Source organism: Hylobates moloch, unplaced genomic scaffold (genome assembly GCF_009828535.3).
Source record: "Hylobates moloch isolate HMO894 unplaced genomic scaffold, HMol_V3 SCAFFOLD_16, whole genome shotgun sequence".
Lineage (NCBI taxonomy): Eukaryota > Metazoa > Chordata > Mammalia > Primates > Hylobatidae > Hylobates > Hylobates moloch.
The window spans coordinates 9,640,897-9,654,228 of NW_026652291.1; positions in this window are offsets into that span (position 1 = coordinate 9,640,897).

The window sequence follows — 13,332 nt, forward strand, 5'->3', positions numbered from 1 at the left end:
AATTATCACCATGTGCTGGTAATTCTAAACAATGTTGTGATAAAGGAGTCCTCCTTGAAAAATATCTTGTTGGCCTATGTTCTAAATAACCGTGTGGTTACTGTTGAGTTTCAATAATACAGATGTCAGCTGGGCACACTCACACCTGTGATGCCACCACTTTGAGAGGATTGCTTGAGTCCAGGAGTTCAAGACTAGCTTGGTCAACATGGCGAGACCCCTATCTCTACAAAATAAAATAAAATAGCTGGACTTGGTGGCATATGTCTGTAGTCCCAGCTGCTCAGGAGGCTGAGGTGGGAGGATGACTAGAGACCAGGAGGGGTAGATAGCTTGAACCCAGTAGTTCAAAACCAGCCTAGGAAACACAGCAAGACCTTGTCTCTACAAAAAAACAAAAAAATGAATAAATCTCAAAGTAAGACATAAATTCTAAACCTGTCTTTCATCTATCCTCACACTTTAGCAAGAGTCTGACTGGACACAAAATTCTAGATGGAATCATTTTCCTTCAGAGTCTGAAAGGCTCTGAAGGTGATAATTTATCACTACATGGCTTATCTAGGTAGAATATTCACATAGTCAAGATCATGCAAAGCTTCTGATCTAAATAAAATCTAAATAAAATGACCACATGACCCTGTTGGGAGGATGAAGGCAGGAAGTATCTGTGGTGGGTATAGGGGCTAAGGAAAGAGGATTAAATTCCACAGTAGGAAGTCAATAGAGAAAGCCTCCAAGTTAGTCACCCTAATAAATAGATTATCTATAGATATAGTGAATCTGAAAAGAATCAACAAAAAGAATAAAAAAGGTTTACCTGTGGGGAACAGAAAGTGAGAGAAGGGAGCAGAGGCTGGAGATGGAAGAAAGTATAACGGATGTATAAATGAAAACTAGATTTAGCGAGTGTGGTCAAGCACCTGACACATAGTAAGTACTGTGTACATGTGGTCGTGATGAAGACGATGGAATGCTGACCCATAGTTGATCTTCGTGCAGTCTTTGTCATATTCCCTCTTTTAAGGGTGAGCCATTAGCAATGGGTGCTTATTTTAAGTGTTCCTTATTTAGTAATGAGAGGCTTTTAGTATCTATCTGCCTCTCAAACCAGCCACCTTATGGGAGCCAGGACTGCTGTTTTATTCCACATTAATTTATTTCTACAGTGTGTGGACTCCCTCCCTCCATCTCTCCCTTTTCCGAGTCTGTGCTGCTGAGCAAATGTCTTAATGGTGCAGGAGTGGAGATGGCATGTGTGTTTTAATAAGCAGAAAATGCCAGGTTGGGGGTGGGGGGAATAGTGGTGGCTCAGGTGACGTCAGCTTGCAGATGGAGCTGGCAGGTTAAGTGGAGCAAAGCTAGCTGCAGCCACACTCTCTCCAGCTCTGCCCATGGTAAGGAGCAAGGCAGGGTGGGAGAAGCAGGAACTTCCATGCACTCCTGGAAGTCTGCTGCAGTGGATAGGGCCATGGTGGGGGAAGATCTGCCTTAGCTGTGCTAAAAGGACATTCATAAGGAGATCTGGGCCCTAACCCCCTAGCTGCACCAGGGGAAAGAAGAATCTTGGGAAAACTGGCCAGCTCTGCTCATGGCTCCACAGTTTCATTGCACTTGCAGATGGAAAGCTTGGGGCCCACATGAGGCTGGTCATTGGCAAAGGCTAATGACAACAAAAGCTCAGCACTCACCTGGGCATGAGGACATGGGGCTCTGAGACAGGCTCTCCTCCTCCCATCTCTGGGCCTCAGTTTCTCCAGGATAAAATGATTGGTTCTCTTCATGCATTTTGGCACTGACAAATTTCTATCTGGCACAGTGCCTGCACACAAGAGGTCTGCTTAGACATCTGTGGAGTGAATGCCATGGGGTATCTGCTTGCTATGGTCCTTTCTCCCTCTCAAGTGTAAGAGGCAAAGAAAGCAGGGAGGATGGGGAGCTGCTGGGAAATTTAAGAATAGATTGGGGAACTCTAAACGTAGCTTTCAAGGGGCAGGGAAAAGGCCAGCCACACACCCAGCCTTTGAGGGAGAAGGCACAGCTGAAAGAGGCAGGCAAATGGTTTAGGTTACCATGACAACAGCAGCGGCTAGGAAAGGCATCCAGAGGATGCTAAGAGTAGCATTTTTCCTCCTGCCTTTTTTTTTTTTTTTTAAATGACTCGCTTTCTTTCTGTAAGGGAAAGAGAGGAGGAGGTAGAGGGGAAAGAAGGGCCTAACAGAAGGGAGTCTTGGAAAGCAAAACTCACCTTTAAAACTGTAAGGAAATCCATCCCTTTGTCAGACAACTGGCTGAGCCTGCTTTACGACTGGCAAGGGCCAGTCAATTTCCACAATGGCAGTAGCTGCTGAGTAGCTTCTATGAGGCAGGCCCCTTGCCCAGCCCTTTCCACACTGGAAAGTTTGATCCTCCTCAAGGATGCCATTGACATAGAGAATTAGGCCCACTGTACAAATGGGGAAACTGAACCTCAGATAGAGTAAAAGCCTGTGTCTAAGGGCAGCATGGTGAGTTAGGACTGATGCTCAGGTCCCTCTGGCTGCAAAGCAGTGGCACTGAAGCTCTCTGCCAAGTAGCCATGGCAAAACCTGGCAGATGTGGGTGGAAAGCCATGATGATCATGTTTCTTTATTTAGGTAAAACTTTCAGAAAGGGATTCCCTAACCTGTGTCATTGTATTAGTCTTTTTTTACACTGCTATAAAGAACTGCCTGAGACTGGGTAATTTACAAAGGAAAGAGATTTAATTGGCTCACAGTTCCACATGGCCGGGGAGACCTCAGGAAATTTACAATCATGGCAGAAAGTGAAGGGGAAGCAAAACACCTTCTTCAGAAAGCGGCAGGAAGGAGAATGAACACAGGAGGAACTACCAAACACTTATAAAACCATCAGATCTCATGATAACTCACTCACTATCACAAGAATAGCATGGGGGAAACTGCCCTTATGATCCATTTATTTCCAACCAGTCTCTCCCTTGACATGTGGGAATTATGGGAATTATAATTCAAGATGAGATTTGGGTGGGATCACAAAGCCTAACCATATTTTTCTGTCCCTGGCCCTTCCCAAGTCTCATGTCACTTTCACATTTCAAAACCAATCATGCCTTCCCCACATCCCCCAAAGTCTTAATTCAATGCAGCATTAACCCAAAGTCCAAGTCCAAAGTCTCATCTGAGACAAGGCAAGTTCCTTCTTCCTAGGAGCCTGTAAAATCAAAAGCAAGTTAGTTACTTCCAAGATACAACAGTGGTACGGGCATTGGATAAATGTTCTCATTCCAAATGGGAGAAATTAGCCAAAACAAAGGGGCTACAGGTGCCATGCCAGTCCGAAACCCAGCTGGGCAGTCATTAATTTTTATGGCTCCAAAATGATTTCCTTTGACTTCATGTCTTGCAGCCAGGTCATGCTGATGCAAGAGGTGGGCTCCCATGGCCTTGGGCAGCTCCAACCCTGTGGCTTTGCAGGGTATAGCTCCTCTTCCAGCTGCATTCACAGGATGGCATTGAATGTCTGTGGCTTTTCCAGGAGCATGGTGCAAACTGTCAATGAATCTACCATTCTGGGGTCCTAGCAGAGGGGAACATAGCAGAGGTTCCCCATAAGGACTCCACCCCTGCAGCAAACTTCTGCCTGGACATCCAGGCATTTCCATATACCCTCTGAAATCTAGGTGGATGTTCCCAAACCCCAATTCTTGGCTTCTGTGCACCTGCAGGCCCAACGCCACGTGTAAGCTGCCAAGGCTTTGAGCTTGCACCCTCTGAAGCAATGGCCTGAGATGTACATTGGCCTCTTTTAGCCATGGCTAGGATGCAGGGCACCAAGTCCCAAGACTGCACAATGTAGCAAGACAGTGGGTACAGCCCAGGAAACCACTTTTTCCTCCTAGGCCTCGGGCCTGTGATGGGAGGGGCTGTTGTGAAGACCTCTGACATGCCCTGGAGACATTTTCCCCATTGTCTTGGTGATTAACATTTAACTCCTCATTATTTATGCAATTTTCTGTAGCTGGCTTGAATTTCTCCCTAGAAAATGGGTTTTTCTTTTCAATCACATCATCAGGCTGCAAATTTTCTGAACTTTTATGCTCTGCTTCCCTTTTAAACATAAATCCCAATTCCAAACCATCCTTTTGTGAATCCATAAAACTGAATGCTTTTAAGAGCCCCCAGATTGCCTCTTGAATGCTTTGCTGCTTAGAAATTTCTTCCGCCAAATGCTCTAAACCATCTCTCTCAAGTTCAAAGTTCCACAGATCTCTAGGGCAGAAGCAAAATGTCACCAGCCTCTTTGCTAAAGCACACCAAGAATCACCTTTATTCCAGTTCCCAAAAAGCAGCTCCTCATCTCCATCTGAGACCACCTCATCCTGGACTTCACTGTTTATATCACTATCAGCATTTTGGTCAAATCAATTAAACAAGTCTCCAGGAAGTTCCAAACTTTCTCACATCTTCCTGTCTTCTGAGCCCTCCAAACTGCTCCAATCTCTGCCTGTTACCCAGTTCCAAAGTCACTCCCACATTTTTGGGTATCTTTGTAGCAGTATCCCACTCTCTGCAGTGCCAATTTACTGTATTAGTTCATTTTCACACTGCTAAAAAGAACTATCTGAGACTGGGTAATTTATTAAGGAAGCAGGTTTAATTGACTCACAGTTCAGCATGGCTGGGGAAGCCTCAGAAAACTCACAATCATGGCAGAAGGTGAAGAGGAAGCAAGGTACCTTTTTCAGAAGGTGGCAGGAGGGAGAATGAATGCAGGAGGAACTACTAAGCAGTTACAAAACCGTCAGATCTCGTGAGAACTCACTCAGTATCATGAGAATGGCATATGGGAAACTGCCCCCATGATCCAATGACCTTTACCTGGTCTCTCCCTTGACACATGGGGATTATAATTCAAGATGAGATTTGGGTGAGGGACACAAAGCCTAACCATATCAGTCATGCAAAGATGTTTATTTCCAGTGACTGGAGTCAACAGAACGCTCTCTCTTGGAGTCTTCAGTTGCCTAAGATTGGTGTGTAGGGGGGTGTAGCCATGGGGTATTGAATATATGCAGACCCCTAAGTTAGCACTTAGCAGTTGTGTGACCTGGGGCTGTGCCTCAGTTTCCTCTCATGTCAATGGGGATGGCCATGAGATCTTTTCACAGGGCAACAGAGATGACTGAATGTGCAAATGCACATGGAGCCAAGTGAAGCATCTGGCTCATACCACATGCTCAGTGGACATCAGCTATGTTACTGAGAGGAAAAGGAAGCTGAGAGGAGGAGGAGGGTGGTTCCCCAAAATCTTGCAGCAGCAAGTCAGGGCAGGGCAGTGGCCTGGACTCAGCCTCCTGGTTCTCATGGTGTGTGCATCCATCTGACTCACACTTTGGTGGATGCAGACCCTCACCCATAAGTAGCCCAGCTTCTGGTCACAGACATCATAAGGACACAAATGATAACATGCCAGCTCTCTAGGACCTCCTAACTCTGTGTGTGTGTGTGTGTCACAGATATATATATATCTAGATATATATATATCTAGATATATATCTAGATATATATATAAATTGGAATTACAGGCTCCATAAGCCCTGTGGATGGGGGCCCACAGCACTACCTCCCTTGGGTTAATGTTTCATCAGTGAACAGTCTCATAATTCATTATTTACACCATGCATGCTGCCATAATTGACTAATTAGCTTGAACTGTCTGCTTAGCTCATTGGACAGGTCACTGCTCTGACTACAGGCAGGGTGAGGATACTGGAAGATTAGTCCTGGAAGGAGCCTTGAAGGCACCAGGAGACAGGTCTGAAGGCGGGACCACATATGCGGCGGGGTGGGCACTCACATGGAAGCACCCCCTAAAAAGAGAGTGGGTTCCAGATACTAAGAGGACATTGAAGAAATAAAGGCAAGCTACATTTACTGAGCACGTGCTAAGTGCCCAACACCAGGCTCGGGGCTTCTACACACATTCACTGGCTAATTCTTTGTGTTGGATATTTTTATCTCTGATTTGCAAGATAGAAAAACTGAGGCTCAGAAAGAGACATAGAAGCTTGTCCATGGTCAAAAATCATTCAAAGGAGTTAGTCTTTTGCATCTGGAGCCATGGACTATCACGTTCCTTGTCAAGGGCTCAGAAACAGGAAAGCTGAGTGAAACATGGTCCAGCCACCAGATGGATATGGTGGGTGGAGTGTGTGCAGTCTGTGCTCTCTCATCAGTGTGGGAATGGAGATGTCAGTCTTTGTGATATGTCTGTGAAAGGCTGGGAGTTGGGTTCGCCAGAGACAGAGACTGCTGTATTTATAGTGCATGAGTTTCCTAGGGTGAAAGATAAAGTTGCCCGGAGCCCGTGTGCAGAGCATCCCTGGATACGCTTGAAGTGAGTGGCTCATCATGTATAGGCTGGCCGAGGCTGGCCTTCAAGGCCGAGCCATCTGTCTTCTGAGGGTGGATGAGTCAGCAGGCAGCTGCCTGCCATAGGTCAGTGGCATGTCTTTGGGGAGAGATTGCTGTATTATTAGAAGGTGTTGACGTGGTACTCTGTTTGCAAAACACTTCTTCGTCACTTTAAGTTTGGGAAATATTTGGTGCAAGTTTACTAATGCCTGAGAATCAAATTTTCTTGGGCAAGCTGTTTTTCGGTGAGTCCTACAAAAGGGAGCAACACTAAATGGGGAATTATTGCTACAGAAACCAGAGGTACTTTAAAGAGTCATCAGATGTGACATCTTTCTAGGAACAAGAAATGGAGTAGAAAGAACCCCTAGACACAACCTAGCTCAACCCACTATTTAAAAAGTGTGGAGACTAAGGCCCAAGAATGGCATTCTCAAGGTCATTCAGCCAATTAGCCAATAAGGCAAGAGAGACTCAGCTTCCCTGTCTCCAAGCCCTCTACAGGGAGCATGAGCGTTCACGGCACCAGATGCAGAAGGCTGACTCATTTGAGCCTCAGGGGTGCTTGTCAGGTCATCATCAATGGTCCAGGCAGTTGCTTGGTCCCAGCTGGTTAGTGATGGAGCTAAGATATGAACCTGCATCTTCAGCTTTTTAGTTTGATGACCCAACCACTTACTACCCCTAAAATTGGTACATAATCTCCCCAACCCTCTGTCAGCTTGTCCAAAAGTTTTCCAGCTAAATCAAAGTACTGAATAGATGGTATAATGAACACTTGTCATATCACTTAACATTTCTGAACATTTTTCCTATATTAGGGAAAATTCCCACATTTTTAAGTCTCTCCTCTTCAAGTAAAAGCTAGAGGTCGATTTCCCAGCCATTTCTGAGAATGTTGACTAGATGCAGTCCATCAGAGGCATCCATGTAAGGCCTTGATTTGGAAGAAGGAAATATAAAAACGCAGACCCCACATGCAATCCTTTCTTGATGAGGATAGTGAAGGATGAGGCAGAGGCAGCATCCAGATCTCAGTTCTGGCAGAGCCCAAGGATGCAGCAGCTGTGTCCTGTGCTTGGCGTCTGCAGGGCCTGTAGCCAGAGGCCATGAGATCCAAGTGAGCTACGAGCAGTGCAAACGGGTGATTTGGAAATTATTCCTGGGCATATGGTCTCCAGGCCCCAGTCTCTGGCCCTCTTGGAGATTCTGCAAGCTCCTAACAATCTTTAATAAATTCCTCTTCCATTTAAACCAGATAGAGTAGACCCTGTTGTCTGCAACTTAAAATTTGAATGGGCACAAATATCATCCTCATTCTCACCATCGTCACCATCTCTATGTTTTTATCTTATATATAAAATGGCTTGAGCCAAGTGTGTAGTGGCTCACACCTGTAATCCCAGCACGTTGGGAGGCTGAGGCAAGAGGATCTCTTGAGCCTAGGAGTTCAAGACCAGCCCTGACAACATAGTGAGGCCCCCATCTCTACAAAAAATTTTAAAAATTAGCTGAGTATGGTGGTGCATGCCTGTAGTCTCAGCTATCTGGGAAGCTGAGATGGGAAGGATTGCTTGAGCCCAGGAGGTTGAGGCTGCAGTGAGCCATGGTTGTGCCACTGCGCTGCAGCCTGGGTGACAGAGCAAGACCCTATCTCGAAACAAACAAATAAATAAATAAAATGGCAGGTGGGTGTTGCTGTCCCTATTTTCTTGAAGTTCATTCTTCTTTTGAGAGGAAAGGTGTCCTGGTATTTTTCTTTATCTTACTTTATATTATACTGTAGACATGCAATCTATGCATGTATAATAGGTGTTCATGGTGTTCATTAAAGATTTGTTGGCCACTGGCTAGCTGGGTAGAGAGGTGATATTTCCATGATAAAATGTGCCCTAAGTCTGATATTTCATTCTTGATTGGTGTTCTTATTAGGATGATTTCAACTGCATGTAATAGATGGCTCCATTAAAAGTGGCTTAAACAAAAAAGGAACCATTTTGCATAACCAGAAATTGGAGTGGATCCAAAAGCAGGGTGGAGTCAGTGTTGCTTAACTCAGACACTCAGGTGTCATCAGAGCCTCTGGTCCTTTCCATCTTTATGCTCTGTCATTTTTGTATGGTAGCTTTTATTCCCAAGCTTATCTCCTCATAGTCACGAGATGGCTGCAGCACTTCCAGACATCACAGATAGACACCAAACTTCAGTAATACAAAACATCAAACCACATTTACATCCTTCCTCTTGAGGTATCCCTTTGGAAAGTGATGACCCTTTCCAGAAGCTCCCCAACAAATTTTCCTTCATGTCTCACTGGCCAATAAATTATGCCCTATATCCTTTCTTACACCAGTCCTGGCAGAGAAATACGTTTATCATACTGACATGTATCATTCAAGATTCATGCCTTGGGGCTGGGGATAAAAGATAAGAAGAAGGGAGGAGTGGATTTTGGGTAGCAGCAAAGTTCGCCAATTGCCTTCAGTGCACTGGCTCTTAAGTTAGCTACGTCCACATGCTTTACCATCTCACAGCAGCTAAGCAGGTCGGTGTTGCTGTCCCCATTTTCTTGAACTTGAATTCAGGCAGTTGAAAAGTGATTTGCCTAAGGTTGCACAGCTAAATCATAGGAGAGTTGGGCTTGGAATCTAATTGATTCCAAGTTCATAACCCCCATGGTCCCCTGAGGGGAAAGCACTCTTCCTACAGTTTATGCAGAGGTTTTGCTAAAGCAAGAACTTCAGCATGGAAATAGCTTGTTAATTGGAGGAGGTGGCAGAAAAATGTATTCCCTTGCTGGGTTTAATCTTGTATTTTAATAAACTGTTTAAAGGAAAGAGAAACGGTTTCCTGTTGGCTGTTGAGAAGTCTGACTCTGTGCTGCTGAAATACTTACTCTCCTGTTATTGCTGGCCATCTCTCAGGCTCAGGCAAACTGCTGCACAGGAGAAAAGAATTCAGCAGTGACTCAATGGGACTTCCACGGAAGAAATTCCTGCCAGTGGCTAACCATGGTTTGCTAACGGTCTCCTTGGAAAGCTCATTGGGGATTTATTTCTTGGCAGGATTAACTTCTTTAGAGAAAAAATCTCAGCTGCCTCTTCCAGAGGGGGTTGCTGTTGGGGGGAGAAGAGGGTAGAATTTTGGTTACTTTCTATGTGGCATTTTCCTCCTAAGTGCATGGGCTATGCTGGCAAGTAGCTTTGGATTTGAAGGCAATTTTCTTTCTAATTCAGATAAATTCAGTTTATTTTAACTCCCATGTACTGGAAGCATTCACTGTGTGGAAGGCCCTGTGCCAGGAGCTGAGGAAACCAGGGTGCCTGGAAGTATGACAGTGCTTGGCATGTAGTACATGCAATCTGTGTTGATAATTGGTCAATGCATGTTGTTGAGATGCTTAGAAATAATGTGCATACAATGCTTCACTCAGCGCTGCTTACCAATTATGCCAAAAGTTCTTACTACTGTGCTAAGAGCTAATGCTTATTGAGTGTTTCCTTTATGCCAGACACAACTCTAAATACCTTTCATACATTAATTGACTTAATGTCAATTAATCTTACATTAATTGACTTAATGTATGAAAGGTATTTAGAGTTGTGTCTGGCATAAAGGAATTATTATCATGACACTATGTAACTTAATCATGACAATGACACTATGAGGCAGGTACTATTTTGACTCTGCTTGTGGATGAGGAAGCTCAGAGAATTTGAGTAACTCATTGAAGGTCTACATAGCTGGGATTTGGAATTAAGTGTCCTGCCTTTGGAAACTGCATTCTTAACCACCATAGTATTTTGCCTCTTGCTGTTTAATATTACTCCTACTGTTGTGATGTTATTCTTATTATTCTTTTCTATTATTATTATTATTTTCTTTTCTTTTTTATTATTATTATTTTTTTTTTTTGAGACGGAGTCTCGCTCTGTCGCCCAGGCTGGAGTGCAGTGGCGGAATCTCGGCTCACTGCAAGCTCCGCCTCCGGGGTTCACGCCATTCTCCTGCCTCAGCCTCTCCGAGTAGCTGGAACTACAGGCGCCCGCCACCACGCCTGGCTAATTTATTTTGTATTTTTAGTAGAGACGGGGTTTCACCGTGGTCTCGATCTCCTGACCTCGTGATCTGCCCGCCTCGGCCTCCCAAAGTGCTGAGATTACACGCGTGAGCCACCGCGCCCGGCCTATTCTTTTCTATTATTATTCTCACTGTGATTCTTCCCATCACAGTGATGTTTTCAAGAATAGTCTTTTTATAACTGGTACTTTCTTTTGGTTTCCTTCTTGCAATTTGGCCATAGTACTTTCATGTGAGCAGTGAGTATGGGAGAAATCCCTGCTGGAGTATCTTTTCGGGAACACATATGTATTCTATCTTGCTGTAGATGCCACTTTTCTTCTTGACAAAGGTTTTTCTTCTTAAGACAGGGCAGGCTCCCAGCTGCTGCAAAATAGATCAGCACCATGGAGAGCTCATTCCAGTCACCAAAATGGAACAAGGGCTTGTGGTCAATGGAAGTGAAATTAAAACTGTTTTTATAAAGGTAAAAACTACAATTCGTGGAGTGACTCCTATGTGCCATACACTTTTCATACCTGATCCTATTTAATTCTCACAATTACACAGCAAAGGGTGTGTGATTATTCCCATTTTTCACATAAAAGAGGACTAAATGTCAGAGGTGAAGCAACCCATTGTCAGTCACACAGTTAGCAAGTAGGGAAGTCAGAGTTAAATCAGATCTTTTGACCTCAGATTCCTTGCTTTTTTACACTAGATAATGATGCTTCATATTGCCCTGGCAATTCAGTTGTAGGTTTCACCCTGGCTCCCTGACCAAAGGCCACTCCCATAGGAACCTACCCTTAGCTGTCAGAGCCAAAGACAACAGTCTGCAAGAGTCTGCACTGGTTGTCTCCTTCTGTCCCTACCTGGCCATTCTACCTAATCACCTGGGCTTATACTCACAGACGTAGCTTGCCATGAGAATGGGTTATGTGTCTCTACTGTTTATTGGTGTGGCACTGGCCAGCTACCAGCACATACAGCAGGCACTCAACTAGTATCTGTTGAATGAGTGAATAAATAAATCAGCAAGTAAGTAAGTGGAAGAATGAGTGAATTGCCTTCAAAGGATCTTCCTCAAAGGCCTGGCCTCCAGCAGTTTGCTCTCCTTTTAATCTTGCCTCCTGAGCTCCAGAGATCCTCCAGAGATCTGCATCTTTGTTTCTGAATTCTGATAAAGGAAAGATGAGTGATTGGGTAGGTAGGAAGTGAGCTACCCAACATGTACAGGGAGCTGTTCTTCTGTGAGGTAAGCAATAAGGTCCAGTAAACATGTGGGGAGACAAGTCACTCCACTTGGAGAATATTGTCTTCCTTTTGTGAATGTATTAGAGATGTGCCTGTAATTTCTGTTTTTTCATTAATCATTGAGCACCTATTGTGTACCAGGGACTGACTTAGGCAACAAGGAACTGCGCCAGCCACACTCAACTTCTTTTACTCCTCTATATATTCCACATTCTCTCATTTCTTAGCTTTCTGGCTTGCTGTTACCTCTCTTGGGAATACTATTCTATCGTCTGGACCCTGTGCCTGGATAATTCCTACTTCTCTTTCAAGTCAGAGTGGAAACATTTCCTTCTGTGAGAAGCCATCCTCTAACTCCCCAAATCTGTGGTCAGTGCTCCCTGTGTCATCTTTGACTTTTCTCTTCATTGCACTTCATAGGACTCTGTAATGTCATTTTCAGCCTCTTTGTCTGTGTCTGTCCAGAAGATGAGGATATGGAGATGAGGGTCTCTGATGGGCTCTCTGTTATATTTCTATAGTGACTGGCAGCAATATAGTAGGCATCTAATAGATTTTTAATTAAGTGGTTAAAATAGAACATATGCATAAATTTTCTGAGCAGTAGAATAATGTACACAAATGTAAATTATTTATATTCTTCTCCATTGGGTGTTGCAGAGGATGTCACCTTCTTTCTGCCCAGTCTGTTATTAAGCCATAAACCCATTCCTCTGATTTTTCCATCTCAAATATCTCTTTCCACAACACCTACTGGGCACGTTTTTGTTGCCAGACATTGTTTTACATGCCCTTCTTGTGTACATTAGCTTACTTGATCCTTAGAACAACTTTCTAAAGCAGGTTCTACTATTATTCCCTCCATGTTATAGATGAGGAAACTGAGGCAAAGTGAGGTCGATTAACTAGTCACATACCTTTTGTATTAAGGTTGTTGTAGAAAATAGGTAACAAACAAATTAAAGCAAGTTTAATACAAGAACAATACGTGAGGTTGAACCATGAGACTGCCAATATTTGGTGATTTTTGACTTTCAAAAATAGCAATTTTATAAGTTTGAACTTAATGCAAATGTATGACCAGAGTTTAGGGCAAGCAACAAGTGATGGTGAAGTACCCTGGGGCTAGCAACCCAGGAAGCTGAGGCACTGCTAGGTCTGAAGGAGTGAGAGGAAGTAGTAGTTACCAGAGCCTAGAGAGGGAGCCATGTGGACAGTCCACCTGAGAGGAGACGTGGCCTTTGGTTGAGCCCATAGTGATCCAGCAGGGAGACAGGGAGCTGGGAAAACACATTTCTCAGCCTGTTTCTTCTCAGTTTCGGCAGTGGTTGCCAGGGCTTTCCATTGGTTGAACAACTGGAAGCCACAGGTCCACGGTGTTTGTTGCTGCAGTCCATAGAGTTCATTCAGCCTGTTGGAGCACAGGGCAGAGTGTGAAGGGTAGAGGGTGATTTATAGGGACAAATAGAAGACATTTGGCACAGCAAGTAAGTGAGAGTTGGGTGAAAACCCAGGCAGCCTAGTTAAAGAGCCCATGCTCTGAGCCAGCATCTCTCATTTTGAACTTGGTGGAAAGAGCTGAGTCTATATAGTCACTGCT